The sequence below is a fragment of the Triticum aestivum genome, chromosome 5B (genome assembly GCF_018294505.1).
Source record: "Triticum aestivum cultivar Chinese Spring chromosome 5B, IWGSC CS RefSeq v2.1, whole genome shotgun sequence".
NCBI classification, from domain to species: Eukaryota; Viridiplantae; Streptophyta; class Magnoliopsida; order Poales; family Poaceae; genus Triticum; species Triticum aestivum.
The window spans coordinates 50,478,579-50,493,555 of record NC_057807.1 but is presented as its reverse complement, the minus strand read 5'-3'; positions in this window follow the sequence as shown (position 1 = coordinate 50,493,555).

Here is a 14,977-nt window from a genome sequence, read left to right as displayed (position 1 = left end):
GCAGTCCGGCCAAGTCCCACATCGAGGTATCCTCTTCAGATGGGTCTTTGAGTCAATTGGAGATGAATAGCTATTCACTCCCAACGGCGACCTTCCCCCGGCCCACGGATGACACCGAGGTGTTATCCCAGAGGTTACTGGAATGGGGGGCGATGGTTCTGGAGACGCCCCAAGGCGAAATCCCAGACGCTGGGCACATGGGGTAAAAGACCCCCTATGGATTCGGCTGACGGGGGCCGCAGCAAGTCTGGCCCCCAGCCGGATACTGCGCTGGAACCTCCAATGGTTTCGGATTCAAGTTGGCAGCCCTTCACTAAGGAGGGCGAGCAGCCTGTGTCGATGCCTCTGTCCAACCAGAGGCATCGGACAATTTGCTGGAAGTGCTTCACGGCGCTTCCATTGACGAAGAGCACTCTACTCTTATGAGTACGGTGATTGAGAAGGTTCAGTCCGCAAAAAGTGGATTGACCGAAGTCTGCGCCAGCCTCCTAACAGGCTTTGAGGTAAGTAACAAAAGTGTAAGAAAATATCACATCATAGACAGTAGCCCTTGATACTCTGTTTGGTGTTCAAAAAGAAAAGCCAAACAGAGGGTCAACTGGTATCCGCAGGAATCTAACAGAAAATGTCTATGTGAATAAGGAGGCATCACTACTGGCCGCTGTTGCCCGCACTGCAGAGGTTGGCGGACTGAAGCGGGACTTGGGGCGGGCCAAGGACGAGCTCGGCCTCGTAAAGAGGCAGCTCGATGAGAACAAAGGTAAGTGATACCCCGTCCGTGTGTCATATAAGGGAAAAATCATTGATGCTAACAGAAGCATCATGAATTTTAATAGGGGCCACGACCGAAGTGGCAGCCCTGAAGAAAGCGCTGTCCGAGGCCAAAGACAAGGCGGCCAAGGAGCGCACTGAGCGTGAGAAACAGGAGGCCCGGGTTAATGAGGTCCAGCAAGAGCTCCAGGACTTCGTCAAAAAATTCAAGTCCTTGGAGTGTGACTCCAAGACGCAAGAGTCCGAGCTTGCTAAGGCCCTCCAGAGCGTGCGAGACACCAAGGCCAAAGCCCAAACGACACTCCAAGAGATTCAGGCAGCCAAGAAGATAGCGGCGGGTAAGGCATTCATTATGCAAAGCAAGCATGTAAAGGAGACTTTCCTTTTACTTACCCGACTTCGGAGCTCTCTAGGAGCGTTCGCAGATCTGCCATGCAGCATATCAGATGCCACGGAGTTCTACCGTGCCGAGGAAGGGAGCTCGACGGATAAGTTGTTCTGGTCTCAATATACTGGGACCAAACGTCTGATGCCCTCGAGTGACCAGCTGAAGCAATTGGTCGAATTGCACAAGGAGGCCGAACTGGCCATGAAGGAGCTCATAGTCCGGCTGTGGCCTGGCGAGCCCCTGCCCAACAGCTACTTTAGACTTGTAAAGCGGATGGTAAATGCTTGTCCGTGGCTTGAAGTCATTAAGAGGTCCGTCTGCATTGAAGGTGCCCACCGGGCCTTCGCCCGGGCGAAAGTGCACTGGGCGAAGATGGATGCCGAGAAGCTGGTAACGAAGGGGCCACCGGAGGGCAGGGCGCACCGCCACCCCGAGAAGTACTATGACAGTGTTATGAAAGGCGCCCGCCTTGTGGCGGAGGAATGTGCCAAGGATGTAATATTTGAATGAATGTACTCATGTCATCCTGTAATACGAAAACGAGTTCGTGTGCGCTATATAACGCTTGTTGATTTAAAATATTACCTTCTGTGCGGCCGTTTATAAAAATCTGAAAGTTGGCCAGTCGTCGGCTTCTGCCCCCATGTAACTAGTACTGGGGTGTTCGGGATAAATCTAAACACTCTTTATCCAAATTTTTGGTCCTTTAAGGAGGTGTTTAGTGCAGCGAACAAGGCAATCGGACTATACAACTTTATCACTCTCACTTAACCATAGAAGTCTACAATTTTAAACTTTGGCGAAGCCCCTAGTATTCGGAAGGCCGAACTTGGGGCGCTATACACACCTAAATCGAACAAGGCCGATTCCTCGCCCGAAGCGGAAAAAATCTTTAAGGATTTGAGACCTCTCGAACAGCGGCCAGCTCTCGCTGCATCATCACAGTCAGTTTTCGGCTTTCTCTACTAAGGTGCTCGTCCGGAAGAACCGGGACACAGTCGCAGTAGTTCTCCCTGCGCTACCTTAGCTGATATAACGGAACGTAAGGCACCAAAACATGGGAGGCAGGCAAACCCAACTATTGACCCAAGACATGATTCGGAGCTGATGCATATAATGCTATAAGTTTGGGGTGCCGCACTGTCGAAAGTGTTCGGAATTTCCTTGTCATGTTATGGCATACATTGAAGCCCCTGGCGAACTAAACGTACCAAAGTGTACGGGTGCAATTTGTATTAAATAAGCAGTCAAGGAAAAAGATAAAGAAAATATAATAATGAGCTGACGATGTATATTTTTTCCATTGTTATTTAAGTAATACGTCAAAACATATGTGTACAAGTAATGCGATAAGCAAAAATAGGACTATTTGACATGTCCTAACCAAGGGCTGGTTGCGTGTGAGTATGTAAAACATGTATAACAATCATTATCAGAGACCACCTGGGTATTCCCTTGTACGTGAAAGCCTCTTGCCTCCTTGGTTTTTCCTTCCCGAGATGAGTCCGATAATCAGGCTATCTGAAAGGGCTTCCCGAAAGTAGGGTCCTGAAACAAAGAAAATGATTAAGGTATACGGGTCCTGGGGCGATTGAGCCGCATAGTAGACCGCGTCGTAGCCGTGCCTCCGCCTATGCCCATGGTATTTTGAGTGCGTAATTATGTACGCGCAGTGGAAATTTCGCCGCTTGACAGGGACTAGGACGGAGGCCAAATTGCTAGTCGAGCTCTGGATGTGCCGGACAATCCTGTTGCAGAGTACTTCGGACTCGCTTGACGGTGTCCGAGGGCTTTATCGTCACGTTGGCCGTCTGCCTAAGAAGGCTGCTTTGTACTTTTGCTACAAGGGCTTTAGTGTGATCCTCCGTGCGGAGCGAGCGTTCTGTGTTTCCATTGACTGTTATAACCCCGCGAGGTCGAGGCATCTTGAGCTTGAGGTATGCGTAGTGTGGTACTGCATTGAATCGAGCAAATGCGGTTCGTCCTAGTAGTGCATGATAGCCACTACGGAAGGGGACGATATCGAAGATTAACTCCTCGCTTCGGAAGTTGTCCGGAGATCCGAAGACTACTTCCAGTGTTATTGAGCCCGTACAACAGGCCTCTACACCTGGAATTACACCTCTGAAGGTGGTTTTGGTGGGTTTGATCCTTGAGGGATCGATGGCCATTTTGCGCACTATATCTTGGTAAAGCAGGTTCAGGCTACTGCCACCGTCCATAAGGACTCACGTGAGATGGAATCCATCAATGATGTGGTCGAGGACCAATGCGGCTGAACCGCCATGACGGATACTGGTAGGATGGTCCCTGTGATCGAAAGTGATCGGACAAGATGACCATGGGTTGAACTTTGGGGCGACTGGCTCCATCGCATAGACGTCCCTTAGTGCATGCTTCCGTTCCCCCTTGGGAATGTGGGTGGCATATATCATGTTTACCGTTTTCACTTGGGGAGGAAATTTCTTCTGTCCTCCTGTGTTCGGCGGCCGGGGCTCCTCGTCATCATCGCTATGCAGCCCCTTTTCCTTATTTTTGGCATTCAAATTGCCGGCCTATTTGAACACCCAACATTCTCTGTTTGTGTGGTTGGCTGGTTTATCGGGGGTGCCATGAATTTGACACGAGCGACCGAGTATGCGGTCCAGACTAGACGAACTCGGATTGTTTCTTTTAAATGGCTTTTTCTGCTGGCCGGACTTAGATCCACTGAATCCGGCATTGACTGCCATGTCTTCGGCGTTGTCCCTGTTGTTCTGAAGCTTATGTCTGTTGCGTTGTGGCTTGCCGCCGCTGTCTCGGGCATCTGAAGTGCCAGGATTTCTTGGCGTGATGTTACTACGAGCCAGCCAGCTGTCCTCGCCCGCACAAAAGCGGGTCATGAGTGTTGTCAAGGCTGCCATGGACTTCGGCTTCTCTTGGCCGAGGTGTCGGGCAAGCCACTCGTCGCGGATGTTATGCTCAAATGTCGCTAGGGCTTCAGCATCTGGACAGTCGACGATTTGGTTCTTTTTAGTTAGGAACCGAGTCCAGAATTTCCTGGCTGACTCTCCGGGCTGTTGGGATATGTGACTTAAGTCATCAGCGTCCGGTGGTCGGACACAAGTGCCCTGTAAGTTGTCAAGGAATGCGTCCTCCAGGTTCTCCCAGCTGCCAATGGAGTTTGCCGGCAGGCTATTCAGCCAATGCCGAGCCGGTCCTTTGAGCTTAAGTGGGAGGTACTTGATGGCATGTAGATCATCGTCGCGGGCCATGTGAATGTGGAGAAGTAAATCTTCAATCCATACCGCGGGGTCTGTTGTACCATCATATGATGGAATGTTTACGGGTTTAAACCCTTCTGGGGATTCAAGATCCATTACTTCATCAGTGAAGCATAGGGGGTGTGCGGCGCCTCTATGCCGGGCTATATCACGACATAGTTCGAATGAGTTTGGTCTGTTGTATTCGGCCCGGCTAGATTTGTTTTTAGTGTATCCGGTGTGACGGTCATCCTGACGTGTTGTGGCGCGCCGCCATGATCCGTAGATCAATCTTGACTGTACTGCTTTGTTTTCCAATATGTCTCGCAGGTCCTGCGTGTAGCCCCGGGCCTTAGTGTTTTTGTTTGATTGGAGACGGGGTGCGGGCGGTTGTTCGGGCTGATACGCCACTTTGTCTCGGCCACGAGGTGCCGGTCAGCCTCGTCCTGCGCTGGTAGTGTAGGCTCTAGCGCCTTCTCCTCTAATTGAGGTAGCAACCTTTGCTTCGGGTAACTTTTGGTTGGGCGCTCCAGTCCGTATTCCTCGGTCACCAGGACCTCAGTCCATCTATATATTAGCAGATCTTGATCAGCTTGAAGCTGCTGCTGTTTTTCCTCAGGCTTTTTGCAGTGGCTATAAGCCGGCGCTTGAAGTGCTCCTGCTCGACGGGATCCTCCGGCATGAAAAATTCTTCATTGCCGAGGCTCACCTCATCTTCGGAGAGAGGCATATAATTGTCGTCCTCCAAGTCTCCATCTGTTGCCTGTTCATCCAGGCTAGCTTGCCCATCCTCCCGTCCGGCTTGCTCAGTGCTTGGCTGGGCGGGGTTGTTTTCGTCTTCTGCATCATCGTCTCTTGTGCCGGTATCACTATTTTTGCTACGGCGGGGGTTAGAGCGGCGCCGATGACGCGGATGCTTAGATTTCTTCTCGAGGGGATTATCCTCCGTTGCCTTATCGCCATTGCTTTCTTTAGGTGTATCCACCATATATATATCTATATCATATGATGAGGTGGTTGTCCAGCGCCCTGTGGGCGGTGGTTCCTGTTCTTCTCTGGCATCGTCATCCATACCGTTGATGTCTTCGAAGTTGAAGTCGAGCATGTCGGTTAAGTCGTCGACAACGGCTACTAAATGGGTGGTGGGTGGGGAACGAATTTCTTTGTCGTCCGCTTCCCACTCAAGCCGGACATAGTTCAGCCAAGAGTCTCCTGATAGAGAGAGAGAGAGAGAGACCTCAATCAATTTAGCACGTTGCCCAGGGGTGAGTGCTGAAAGATATCCGCAGAGGTAAACTCCATGATCGGTGCCCAATCAGATTCGATAGGCACGGACATGAGCGGTTCGGAACCTATGACCGGAGACGAGTCCAAGGGTCCGATGACACCTATCTCTTTGGGGGTGAAGTCTGTGTTTGGCTCCAGCACCGATGAATGTGCGGCCTCCGTGACGGGGTCCATCTACCCGTCCTCGAATGGCGTGATCTGCTCCGGATCGAAGGCCAGGGCAGCCGTAGGTCCGATATCCCAAACACCATCCGATAGCAGATCTAAGTCATGCCCGTCGTGACTGTTCGGAGCTCCTGATGTGGGCTCGAATCCATCGAAGATCAAGTCTTCGCGGATGTCAGCTGTGTAGTTCAAGTTTCCAAACCTGACCTGATGGCCAAGGGCATAGCTGTCGATCTGCTCCAGATGGCCAAGTGAGTTGGCCCACAGTACGAAGCCGCCGAATATGAAGATCTATCCGGGGAGGAAAACGTCACCCTGGACAACATCGTTGCTGACGATTGAAGGATCCATCAAGCCTTATTGTGACGACACGGTGGAACTATCAATGAAAGCACAAATGTCGGTGTCAAAACCGGCGGATCTCAGGTAGGGGGTCCCGAACTGTGCGTCCAAGGCTAATGGTAACAGGAGGTGGGGGACACGATGTTTACCCAGGTTCGGGCCCTTGCGATGGAGGTAATACGCTACTTCCTGCTTGATTGATCTTGATGATATGAGTATTACAAGAGTTGATCTACCACGAGATCGTAGAGGCTAAACCCTAGAAGCTAGCCTATGATTATGATTGTTGTTATCCTATGGACTAAACCCTCCGGTTTATATAGACACCGGAGGGGGCTAGGGTTACAAAAAGTCGGTTACACAGAAGGAGATCTATACATCCGAATCGCCAAGCTTGCCTTCCACGCAAAGGAGAGTCCCATCCGGACATGGGACAAAGTCTTCAATCTTGTATCTTCATAGCCAACAGTGCGGCCAAAGCATATAGTTCGGCTGTCACAGGACCCCCTAAACCAGGACTCCTTCACCACCCTCGAGCTCTAGGGAGAATTCTTCTACACGAAGCTCGGCCCCGTCACCAAGGGGGTGCCAACTCAATGTGGTGCGTAGGCCAGCTACCGAGAACCCCTTACCAGCCATCACGCTAATACAGTCGATGAAGATGTGGCAGCAGTCGTACTTCTACGTAAAGAACATCCACCCGGAGGCCGACTTCGTCAGCCTGCCAGCCTATGTAGCCGGCCCTCCGGCTGGTTCATGCGCCAACTGGTTATACAAGCCCAAGACGTCGTCGGCCATCTCCTCTGCGACCGTCGAGCGGCTCAAGGTGATGACGAGGGTGGAGAGCCTTACGGGTGCGGACCTGCTGACCGCCTTCATGGCACATCGGGTGCTCCTCCTTCAAGGTTGGCAGCACATGATTTGTCAAATGAGCGGGACCCGGGACCCTAGTCGGATGAGAACCAAGGAGATGCCACACGCGGAGGTGGCTCACTTGGTGAACCACATATCGAATTGCAAGCTCCCGGCGGAGGAGTGGCAGTTCGGCAAGGAACCATATTCACGTGCACATCCGCCGCCTGCTATAAGTCTACTTTTCTTCTCTTTATCTTCAGTTGCCGGGTTCTCGCATGCCATCTAACCAGTCGGCCATGACACAGAACGCCATCTTCGAGTCGGCGGTCATCACCGCCGGGCATACTCGCGAGTATCTCCCCGACCGATCGGAGAGTGATACGGACGACCCCGACTTGGGGGTGGCCGCCCTTATGGACGACGACTCCATGAGAAGAGGTGGCGGGGCAGGCGGCTCCGGCGGTGGAAGCGGCATAGAGGGCTGGCCGGACGATGATGAGGAAGCCGCACCGTGCCGTCAATCGGCTGCCGACCATACGGGTGCGAGCTCGTCTGCCGCGCCGGCTGCTCCAGGCGGCGCGCAAAAATGCCGAGCTGCCCCGTCGAAATACGACAGCCGGCCAAAGAAACCCAGGGCCGCTGCGACGGAGACTAGGCGGGAGGAGGCCGCCGCAAAGGCGAACCGCCTTCGAAGGGCGGTGAACGAGCCCGTGACGGTATCCGCGTAAGTGTTCGACTTCCCTTATGCTTTCTTCTTCTTTTTCACTCATAGCCCCAATCTGAACTCTTTTGGTTTGCTTGATTCAGGGCCCCACTCTCTCTTGAGCGATCTGGCGCCGCCTCCATCATTGGGGAGGCTGAGGGATATGCCAATACCCGCTGGGTGGACCCGCTCACCGAGCTCCAGGCGGCGACAGAGAGGAACGCACGGGAGGCGCGCGAGGAGAGGGAGGCGGAGCGGCAGCACACGGCGGGTGTGAAGGCAGCGCAGGAGGAGCTGGACGAGGCCGTTGTCGGTGTCAAAACCGGCGGGTCTCGGGTAGGGGGTCCCGATCTCTGCGTCTTAGGCTGATGGTAACAGGAAGCAAAGGACACAATGTCGGTAAAACCCTACTTCCTGCTTGATTAATATTGAAGATATGAGTAGTACAAGAGTAGATCTACCACGAGATCGTAGAGGCTAAACCCTAAGAGCTAGCCTATGATGGTATGATTGTAATCAGCCTTCTAAGGACCATCCTCTCCGGTTTATATAGACACCAGAGAGGGCTAGGGTTTACATGGAGTCGGTTACAAGGAAGGAAATACAATATCCGGATTGCCAAGCTTGTCTTCCACGCAAAGGAGAGTCCCATCTGGACACAGGCCGAAGTCTTGGGTCTTATATCTTCATGCTTCGATAGTCCGGACGATGTATATAGTCTGGCTGTCCGGATACCCCCTAATCGAGGACTCCCTCAGTAGCCCTTGAACCAGGCTTCAATGACGATGAGTCCAGCACGCAATCTTGTCTTCGGCATTGCAAGGCGGGTTCCTTCTCCGAATACTCCAATGTACCCATCACGACGAATAGTGTCCGGCATCTCATCAATGTTGTACTCCTCGGCTTTAGTGCTTAAATAATGACCATTTCCATGTGTCGAGCAAATGCGAGGAGTCGAGGCATTTTTGCATTTACCACCCTCAGTCCTTTGGGCTAACCGTCTATTTGAAGAGACGGGGATTCCTAGATCTAAACCTTACTCTCCCGCCTCGAGCAAGCATCCAACAGAACACCCCGAAAAAACCATTCCAATATGGCCAGTCGTTGTAGCTCTTCTGCTCGCTCCCCTTGCCCCAAGCCGGGGGACTGGAGAGAGTGTTCAGTTTCGCATAGCCGTTTGATAAAGTTACAAACCCAAGGGCTTCTCCCGCCATCATTCATTATCCCTGTCCGAGCCGGAGTGGCCACCTATAACGGCGGAGAACAAGCCGAGAGATCCCCCAATCCGTCTCTAGAGGAGCGAATATGCCTCATTCCGCATCTGTTAAGGGGCGTCCGGTTTCCTATTCACCCATTCCTTCGTGGGCTCCTAGAGTTCCGCGGCCTCCAGTTGCACAACTTTACCCCAGCCTCCTTACTACATATAGAAGGGTATGTCACCCTTTTTGAGCTATTTCTAGGCTGCGAGGCCCATTTTGGATTGTGGAAGAAGCTGTTCTGCCTTGTCCCCCATAACCATGGAAAATCCCTATGTGAAGTGGGCGGGGCCGAAGTATGGTGTATCACTGAGACCGGATACCTATCTGGCACTCCCAAGAAGGCACCAGATAACTGGGCTTCAGAGTGGTTTTATATTGACGACGCTCCCCTTTCGGATCCAGTCCGGACAGGACTCCCCAAGTTCAGTAACACCCCGCCGAGGGCACGTCTAAGCTGGCGCCCCCGAGGCCCCCAAGAAGAGGATTCTAGGGAAATACATTTCCTGATGAGCAGGATAAAGTTACTGGCCAAATCCGGATTGACGATAGTCGAGGTCATGGCAATATGCATAATGCGGGGAGTGCAGCTGCTTCAATATCGGGGCAATCCCATTTGGCATTACAACGGGACAGACGATGCCACCCGCTGCGGCCGTAATGGTCCGGACTCCGCTACCGCTCTGGCAAGGATATTGTCCGGTCTATACAAAGGAGAAGAGGAAGCCTTCCTTCATATCAAACCGCAAGACGGATTCTCCATGTACAATCCCCCAAACTGGTTAAGTCGTCATTTATGTTCTCGCTTCAGTTATCATGGCGTTCTTTGCTAAGGTTACCTGCCTTGATATTTCCGAGAAGGAACTGAGGAGGCCTGTAGAGGGAATCTCCAGCCCTTCCCCGCAGCTAGAGGACCCCGAAAGGGCCCTGGATCCAGGACTCGAAGAAGACCCGGATGCGGCCGTGGAGCTTGTCGACGGGATACTTTATCGGGCGAGCCATGATGGTGCCTCAGTGGCTATGACTGCTGATTATCCCGGACTGCTACCTTCGTCGCGTGTAAGCCAAGCCGAAAAGTTGATCCTCCGAAGAGGACTCTTTCCCGATGTCATGCTTTATCCCTGATGCGTCGTGTTTTTGCAGAAGCGATGCTCGGAGCGTAGGGCCAAACCCCTAGGGACCCGTCAGCCACAGTCGTCCGGATTGGGTAGGCTCAAGAGGAAGGCGATTAGGGCCGACACGCCTCTACAGAGGTAAGGAAACAACCTTCCATGTAATTATTGTTAGTTGAAGCGTAACAACGCCCTTTACATCCTGGCAGGAAGAGGGGTTTCCAGACTATATCTGGGGATCCTGCCAACCACGCCTCCACTAGTCGGGCTCCAGAACCGACTTCGAGAGAGGAGGCGGACGTAGGGCCAACGCCGCATAGTCCTCCAATGGAGGATGCAGATATGTTTTCGGCCAGAAACTCCGAAGTGGAGAGCGCCATGAATCACCGACGCCAGAGGGCCGTGCTTCGGAACAACATCTTTTCTAAAGAGGCCTTCAATGCCTTCAATTCGACAGACGCATACGTCCGAGATGCTCAAGGCGGGCTTGCCCAAGCGACGAACCAGTATACCAAAGATATACGGGTAAATTTTTTTGATAAGTATTTATAGCAGTAGCCCCTGAGATTTGAAACGGTTGGAACAACAATTTTAAGTATCAATTTATGCGCAGGTTCTTGTAGATAAGAATGAGCAATTGTCTCGGGAGCTAGAAGAGTGCAAGACCCAACTAAGGGCAACAGTTGCCAAGCTAGAGGAATCCCAGAAGGCCTCATACGGTAACATTTATCTCGATTGTACTAAAATGTACTAGTTAGCAACTGGCTGGTGTGACAAACAGAAAATTCTATAGATAATCCTGGAGTGAATCCGGAGGGTGAGAGAGATGACGAGTCGCATCTCCAGAGGCAACTAAAGGCTGGCGAGCGCATTCTCACGCAGGTTCGGCAGGAGAAGAACAATATTCAGGATGCCAATGTCCGGCTGGACGTAGAGTTAAAAGACGTTCGTGCCCAGCTGGCGGACTCCGTAAAGGAGAATGAAAGGCTTAGACGCGGCATTTATGGTGAGTGCCTAGACGAACTGTATGATAGTTCAACGCGGAAGTGTATTGAAAGAATTTTTCTTGTAGGAATGTTAACGGGTCACCCCAAGGAGGAGATGCCCTCATCTACATGTGATGTACTGCAAGAACTTTCACAGTTGCAAGAGCGAGTTCGGCGGGTGATGCACGTCGTTGCTCAGGCCTTGTGGCCATCAAGCCCCTTGCCAAATGGCATGGGGGAGCTCGTGGACCTGCTTCAAGGAGCCCGGCGGTGCTTCCAGCTGTGGAAGATATTAGCATGCTGACAAGGTGCAAGAGAAGCTTGGGCAATGGTGAAGACGCGCTACACCAAGCTGGACCCGAACCATATGGCTGAAGTAGGACCGGCGGGGCCTGATGGGCAAGAAATTCCCGTAATTCTGGTATATGACCAGGTAGCGTTAGCCGCTAAGTATTCACAACAGGATTGTAAACTAGATAGCCTGTTGGATGGCATAGAGGAGGAATATAGTCAGCCCAAGTGACTGTGTAATTTAATGGGCATAAGTAGCCCCTAGCCGGATTAAAATCATTTGTCATGGCGGACCTTTTCGCTTTAGCCCCCTGATCCTATAGTCCGGGGTCTGTCCGAATACCCGCTCAGTTATACAAAACCGGGTTATGCGTGGAGACCAGGCGTAGGGGTCATAAGTGCTTGAACAGACAAGTACCCAACTAGTTATGTTATATTACATGGATAGTAAGAAACATCTTCCAGGGAGAATAGTTCCGTTAGGGGTTCCTTTCCCTGGGAATGCATGCGGCAAAGCACATGTCCGGACTGCGAACAAAGGCGCAGGATACAAAACTTCTGGGGATTTATGTTATGATAAACGAAGACATCTTTTGTTCACCAACCGAATATTCTCTTAAGGAAACTAGCTTTCGGCTTCACCCAGTCTGAGGTACACATCCGGCTCAACCGGCAGTAACAATCGCAGAGGTGCTCCCCTTATGCCCTAGCCGAATTAACGGGAACGTAGGGCATAAACACAGGAGCCAAGCAACCCAGCTTGGCCACGTCTTAAGTCATATCGATGCATATAATGGTGAAGAAAAGGCACACATGAAAAAAGAAACTCATGTGTGATGGGCAAAAAGCCTTGAGAGTAATTTATATTTAGCTTCCGTATAGGAAGCCCCCAGGTATTGCTTACACACATAGTGCGGCTGGAATAATCCGGAGTCCGTAATGTATGAAATACTTTGTGTGAAGAGAAAAAGGTCGAGAAAGGAAGAGGGAGGGAGCATAATAAAAGAAGGAGGAGGTAAGGAGACAAACACTGAGTTCGGCGCTAGGCATAGAATCTCCAGAGTCTGGCCGCGTTCCATGGGTTCGGCTCGAGTCTGTTATCGGGTGCATTACGTAAGCGGTACGCTCCTCCAGTGAGAACTTGGTCGATGACGAAGGGGCCTTCCCACTTGGGTTTGAGCTTGTCCTTCTTCTTCACCGATAAGCTTAGAACCAGTTCGCCAATATTATAAGTTTTGGCCCATACTTCTCTGCTTTGGTATTGTCGAGCCTGTTGCTGATAGAATGCGGAACGGGACTTAGCGACATCGCGCTCCTCCTCCAGGGCGTCCAAGTTATCTTGCCGATCTAACTCGGCTTCCTTCTCTTCGTACATGCGTACGCGTGGCGAATCATGTATTATGTCGCAAGGTAATACTGCTTCCGCACCATACACCATAAAAAATGGTGTATATCCGGTGGTGCGATTCGGCATGGTTCGCAGCCCCTAGAGTATGGAGTCGAGCTCCTCGACCCAATGAGTATCCGACTCTGTCAAGGTTCGCACTAGTCTGGGTTTGATGCCACTCATGATGAGACCATTTGCCCATTCGACCTGGCCATTTGTTTGAGGATGGTAGACGGAAGCATAGTCGAGCTTAATGCCCATTTTGCCGCACCAAGATTTCACCTCGTTGGCCGTGAAATTCGAGCCATTATCGGTGATGATGCTGTGGGGGACACCGTATCGGTGTACGACCCCGGATATAAAGTCGATTACTGGTCCGGATTCAGCCGTTTTCACTAGTTTGGCTTCTATACATTTGGTGAACTTATCTACCATGACCAATAAGTATTTTATCTTGTGGCTTCCCCCTTTAAGGGGTCCAACCATATCCAGCCCCCAGACCGCAAAGGGCCAAGTTATGGGGATTGTTTGGACAGCGGTAGGGGGCATATGACTCTGATTGGCAAAGAGCTGGCAACCGACGCAATGTTGGACAAGGTCCTGCGCGTCTGCTCGGGCCGCCGGCCAATAGAAACATGTACGGAAGGCCTTGCTGACTAGTGCACGAGCCGCGGCATGGTGCCCGCCCAGTCCGGCATGGATTTCAGCCAAGAGGTGCCGCCCTTCCTCTTCGGAGATGTACCTTTGAAGCACTCCAGTCGCACTTTTCTTATAGAGTTCCCCTTCATGGACTTTGTAAGCTTTAGAACGCCGGACGATGCAGTGTGCTTCATTTTGGTCTTCGGGGAGCTCCTGCCTATTTTTGTAGGCCAAGAAAGGCTCAGTCCATGGGGCAATGACAGCCATTATTTCATGGGCTGATGATGTTATTTCGGTCGTAGAGCCTCCGATTATGTCTGATAGTTCTGGGGATGTATTCGGATCCATGCTGGTATTGCCGGACTCCCCTTCACATGTCACGGATGGCTTGAACAGCCTTTCCAGGAATATGTTAGGTGGGACAGGGTCGCGTTTAGCGCCGATGCGAGCAAGTACATCTGCTGCTTGATTGTTTTCTCGAGCCACATGGTGAAATTCGAGCCCCTCGAACCGAGCTGACATTTTAAGGACGGCATTACGGTAGGCCGCCATTTTCGGATCCTTGGCATCAAAGTCTCCGTTTATTTCGGATATTGCAAGGTTTGAATCCCTGCGCACCTCTAGGCGTTGAATGCCCATAGAGACTGCCATCCGAAGACCGTGCAACAGAGCCTCATATTCGGCTGCATTGTTGGAGTCTGTGTATAATATCTAGAGGACGTATTGGACCGTGTCTCCGATGGGGGACGTGTCACGCCCAATATGCGACCCTATCCAAAAGGAACTCGAAGGTCCCACCAAGGATAGACCGGCATATTGAAACGCTTTTGCAAGGTGGATATCATTACATCAACATTACATAATAGATGGGGATACATACAAGAGGCATACAATGCCACACGAATAAAACATCACAATACATAAGAGCATCATCCGACTACGGATGAATCACAAACAGAAACTCAAACGACATCCACCCTCCTAGCCCAGGCTGCCGACCTGGAACCTATCCCCTGATCGAAGAAGAAGCAGAAGAAGAGCTCAAGCAAGCAAGCATCGCTCTCGCGTCATGGTCATCGCAAAACCTGTACCTGCAACTGTTGTTGTAGTAATCTATGAGCCATGAGGACTCAGCAATCCCATTACCATGGGTATCAAGACTAGCAAAGCTTAAAGGGAAATGAAGGGGTAAAGTGGTGAGGCTGCATCAGCGACTAAGCAAGTATGGTGGCTAACATACGCAAATAAGAGCGAGAAGAGAGCAAAGGAACGGTCGTGAAGCTAGCAATGATCAAGAAGTGATCCTGAACTCCTACTTACGTCAAACATAACCCAAAACCGTGTTCACTTCCCGGACTCCGCCGAGAAGAGACCACGGTTTTGGGTTATGTTTGACGTAAGTAGGAGTTCAGGATCACTTCTTGATCATTGCTAGCTTCACGACCGTTCCTTTTGCTCTCTTCTTGCTCTTATTTGCGTATGTTAGCCACCATAGTTGCTTAGTCGCTGCTGCAGCCTCACCACTTTACCCCTTCCTTTCCCTTTAAGCTTTG